The following is a 4,882-nucleotide window of genomic DNA, read 5'->3' as shown; positions in this document are numbered from 1 at the left end:
TGTTGTGAGTGTGAATGGTTGTTGTCTGTCTCCGCATGCCCTGCGATTGGCTGGCAACGAGTTCGGGTTGTACCCTGCCTACTGCCCAAAGATGGCTGCGATTGGCTCCAGCACTTGTGTGTGTGTGTGTGTGTGTGTGTGTGTGTGTATGTGTGTGTGTGCGCGTGCGTGCGTGCGTGTGTGGATAGGTTTACATGCTTTGTGCCAGTGACGTACAGGAAATGTGTGTGCTGCCCTGAGTGGACCCTCCAGTTAAATGCTGTGAATTAGGTCATGGCGTGCGAATACCAGTCCGATAAAGTTACCATAATCCATTCAGTTGGAGGAAAATTAATAAATCACACAAAGATTGTACTTGGGTTTAATTTCAGAGGTACATTTGACATGCCAATGTGATGATCAATTACAAGAGTGAGCTGAATTATAATGGCAGCTTCTATTTGTAACCGTGCAGGGAGACACTGTCCCAATGTTATCTCCTCACACTTTCCTGCCAGTCCCCACTTTCGGGGGCAAAACATTTCTGCCTCCGCACGTGGATGTGTGTGTTGGCATACAGTTGGTCAGCCGTGATGGTCCAAAGAATCTGACCCGTACACGCAGCCGGTCGACAGGAAGCACATTCCGAACTCTTTCCTGTTTGTGGCCCTCTCTCTCATACTTCATGGCTAATGTCTGATAACTTTTAGAATCACTTCATCATCCTTTGCCCAAACCTGGACTGAAATGACTGGGCTGTGACCTCATGCTTAATTTATTTTTAGTATGTGTCTTTTTAACATTTAGCAGACCACAAGACCACTGTTTATCTGATAGAGCCTACCGAAATGAATCAAACAATATACAGTAGATGGAAAATAAGCTTCTCCACAAACACAGATGCAATAATACTTTGTAGGAAGTATGTTTAGTTCCATTTCCAAAACCCCAATTTGAAAAATCACAAATGTTTCTACACTGCTGAAGGTGAGGCCTAGTTACTATTTGTCGCAAGCTAAGATAACAAGTTAGCTACTACTCTTGGTTTATACAGGCCCATGTTTAACTCTGAATGATTGTAATAGTTAATAGAGAACTAATAAGCTTTACATGAGCAGTGATGCTCCAAAGAAATTGTCATTGTTCCACCCCAATCCTGTCGGTGTGACTGTAAATAGTTGGCTGTCTCTATATGTGCCCTGGGTTCAACAAGTCCATGTTGTAGTCTTCCTTTCACCCTAAATCAGCCTCACGGATGGACGCAGGGGTTTTATTTGATCAGTGTGGTCTTAAAACGTTCCTATATGTCTAAAATGAACAGTATAGTGAGTTCTGAAGTTCGTTGTTTAAAACAGTGACGTGGTTGCCCATTGGATGGTGTTTTCAAGGCAGCCAGCCCGGGGGTCACCACAATAGGAATGGCTGAGTCACTGTTAGTCCTCACACTTGTCTGAGTGGCTATCAGCCGGGAATGTTGGAGGAGCTCCAGTGATTGTGAGGGCCAGGAGCTGTGTGGCAGCCTCACTTCCTGACTCCAGCAAGCCCGGGGAGATAAAGAAGTAGCATGGCCATACTGGAACAGTGGCTTTATGTTTATGCACAACCGCAATTTGTAAGTATGGAACTTTTGTTTCAGGGTAGACTGTTTGCACGATTGTGCCAAAGAATTCAAAGTACAGTGTGTCCTCAGTTTACAACGGCACTAACAGAATGGAACGCAATAAACTACTACTGCACGGCGATATAAGTATGCATGGTCACATGGCAGCCTGTTGATTATTTTAGATTTATGGAGTCTTTGTCACACAAATATTTACTGTTATTATGACATTGCGACTACATGCCGTGCACCGGCTTCTGCCACTGGCCGGTGGTTGTGCTGCAATTCAAAATTTGAATCACCAATCAGCCAATCAAAAAACGTGAGTTCTCGCGCAAAAAATAAGTTTCCCAGCGGGGCAGTGGAGGTGCCAAGCAGTACCAAGGCCGCCTATACAGTATATTTATATCTTTACTTTTCCGACAACTAAACTGTATGTAAAACTTCACATGTACAAGTAAATCATAAAAAGCCTCTGTTGCCAAATGCGCGCCTAGAGTAAAAAAAATGTAGAGCCTAAAACCCCATACAGGCGCGTGGATTTAACAAGGTGGATAGAGCACAACATTCTGCATGAACTCTTGAGAAATAATTACTGGACTACTTAATTTTTGTGTGTGTGGTGCGCAGTGAAGAGGAGTGTCGCATGCGCGTCCGGCTTCATTCTACAGGAAGTCACATAAAGATGAGGGAGGAGAAAGGAAGTGCAAATTAGATGATGATTAAAGTTATCTTAATTTGTCTGTAAGACCCCATCATGGCCCACTCCCTGTCCCAATGGGGTAAACACAGGAAGATGCTGCTAACGAGTGTCTGTGATGCAGTCAAGCTGCTGACGTCCTACCGCCACTTGGGCGATTATGTATGGACCCTGAGAAATATTACTTCCAAGCCGCCGAAGCAGGTTGACTTTGGGTTTGAGTTTGGGATGGAACAGTCATGATCTGAGACAGTTTTATGTAAAGAGTAACATCATTACATAAAGCTACACAATGGAATGAAAGTCAGTACAAGACCTGTATTAAAATTGTGATCCCTACCTCCACAATTATGTATGCCCACTCATTTAACGATTCAGTCGATTCAGAATGGGTCCATGGATACCATTGTGTCGAATATTGTTCTTGTACTTTACATATGAGTAGAACTGTGTTACGCATCCCTACCGAGAGCCATTTGTCATACTTAACTTTCAAACACAATCCGTTCCCGTGACACTGGTTGACTCCAAGTCGTTCTTACAGTGAAACAGAGTTTCCCATTGGATAACATGTCAAATGGATTCAATGGCTAATCTCATCCACAACCATCTTATTTTTGTACTCCCAGAACCATGCGGATTTATGACAAGTCTATCACCTGCTCAATCGAGCCTTATAGTCCAGCAATGGTCGCAGATGGGTGAGTCGAAAGTCCACTGTAAATTGGCAAATTGCAAGATACGATGCCAAAAACACATGAGTAGTTGATTTCCGGCTTTAAACGTGGATGCGGAGTGGTAAAGTCGATTAGTCAACTAAATACTTTCAATCCCTAGTTTAGAATATTTTGACATTCTTACTTGCCATACCTAGCATAAATACTGTATAATTTGACCTCTGTATAATAGAACTAAAATGAAGTTAAACTATTCATAAATTAAAATAGCAATAACAAAAGGAGAAACTGGAAGGTGTTTGAAAAGTGGACCTGCCACTTAGTTGTTATAGTTATTGCTGGAATTCATTTTAGGTGTGCGTGTTGTGTGTCGACATTCAATTTGAGAATGTTTCTTTGTTTTTGCGATTGCATATTAAAAGAAGTGTATGTTCATTTTGGCACCTGTTTGATAAAAATGAATTGCTGTACTGAGCAGCCAAACCCATGATTGTGTCTCAGTTGAGTTCCAGTCCGACTACTTTGGTTATGATCACGTCACAAATTTCTTCAATGTTATTAGTGTTCATGAAACACACAAACAAAAATAAAATTCCATCCATTAAAAAAGTGCTTTTTGTGTGTCCTCATTAGGGCCACGGGTGAGCTGGAGTCTTACCCAGCTGACTTTGGGCAAGAGGAAAGACCCTGGACAGGTTACCAGCCCACCACAAAGCATAAACTGTATCGACAACTGTTCACACTCGTATTCACACGTCAATTGAGTGTCCTCAATGAACCGATATGCAGAACATGCAAACTTCCACAGATTCCGTCCACAGATTCAAACCCTGATCCTCAGAACTGTGAGGCCGAATGGCCTTACCACTACTTCACCGTGCTGCTCCCAAAAACACCCACAGTACTTGTGGAGTTCATCTTTTCGATGCTCAGTTTTCAGCTCAAAGCGTAACCATTTTTGGTCCATTTGACTGCATTTTTAGTTACTTTTAGCACCCAAGATGAGCACAAAAACTAACACTTCACATATGATGTAGTGAAATGTTAACTCCAGGGCAAACTTCTACAAACACAGTTAAATAATTGCCCCTAACAATGATTTGATTGTAACCATTGAAGCAGTTTGCTGCTGTTCAATTAGGGAGAAATAAAAAGAATACCAGTGGTGTTGGACAAGTATTTTCCCAGTGGCAGTGGGATCGTATTCTCATTATCAACAGCAACTTTTAACTGCCACCTACAAGAAGTCTTGAGAGTACTTTTCCATTGTTCCTCCTATTCCATCCTGTGGAGCTCACCTGTTTTCCCCGCTGCTCCGCCCACACGCCCCTCACACATCTTAAATCACTTAATCTGCATCCCTTCGCTCCCCTCCCATCTTCTCATCATCAAAACAGCTACGTCGACTCCGAGTGCCGAGGCTGAATTAATTGCTTCTTATTCCACTTAGACACGCGCTCACGTCCCGAGCCCACGCTTTTTGCTCACCAGACAGCAATCTCTCCATCTTTTATTCTTCTCCCCAAGAGACGTGATTTACTTTTGTCAAGGACAAGGACATCCACCTATTAGGAAGTGCCTCTGACGTAGGCACCCGCGTCCCCTCCTCCTTCTTACCCCCCACCCCCACCCACCCACCCTTTTTCCTATCTGCCTTCTTCTCCCGCTTCTCCTCCTCCTTGCCTTACTCAAATTGGGGTCGCCAACCTTTTATTGTGCAGACTGGTGAATCATCAGTGAGACTTACGCCACACAGCGAAGCTCGGAGGGACGCTCTCCATACCGCCCGCCCACCAACCTACCCGCCCAGGATGCTTCCGTCCTCCTTCCCATATCAGCAGGGTAACCCGACATTGTCTGCTCTCTACTGTCACATCACTCTATCATGCAGAGAGGACAAAGACGTGGACGCAATGATGAGACGTC

The 4,882-nt window shown here is 43.8% G+C and overlaps 1 long non-coding RNA gene across 1 annotated transcript in view; it reads left to right on the top strand.

Annotated features, from left to right (window-relative positions):
- Window positions 1–3,590: 3,590 nt before the first annotated feature.
- Window positions 3,591–4,882, top strand: part of LOC109526331 (uncharacterized) — a 7,439-nt gene continuing 6,147 nt past the window's right edge. Inside the window, exon 1 of the long non-coding RNA XR_002170311.1 lies at window positions 3,591–4,798. This is a non-coding gene — a long non-coding RNA (uncharacterized LOC109526331). The remainder of the gene's footprint in view (window positions 4,799–4,882) is intronic.

Source organism: Hippocampus comes, unplaced genomic scaffold (genome assembly GCF_001891065.2).
Source record: "Hippocampus comes isolate QL1 unplaced genomic scaffold, H_comes_QL1_v1.1 scaffold6, whole genome shotgun sequence".
In the NCBI taxonomy this organism is placed as follows: domain Eukaryota; kingdom Metazoa; phylum Chordata; class Actinopteri; order Syngnathiformes; family Syngnathidae; genus Hippocampus; species Hippocampus comes.
The sequence above is the reverse complement of the archived record's forward strand: the minus strand, read 5'-3'. Positions and strand labels throughout refer to the sequence as shown.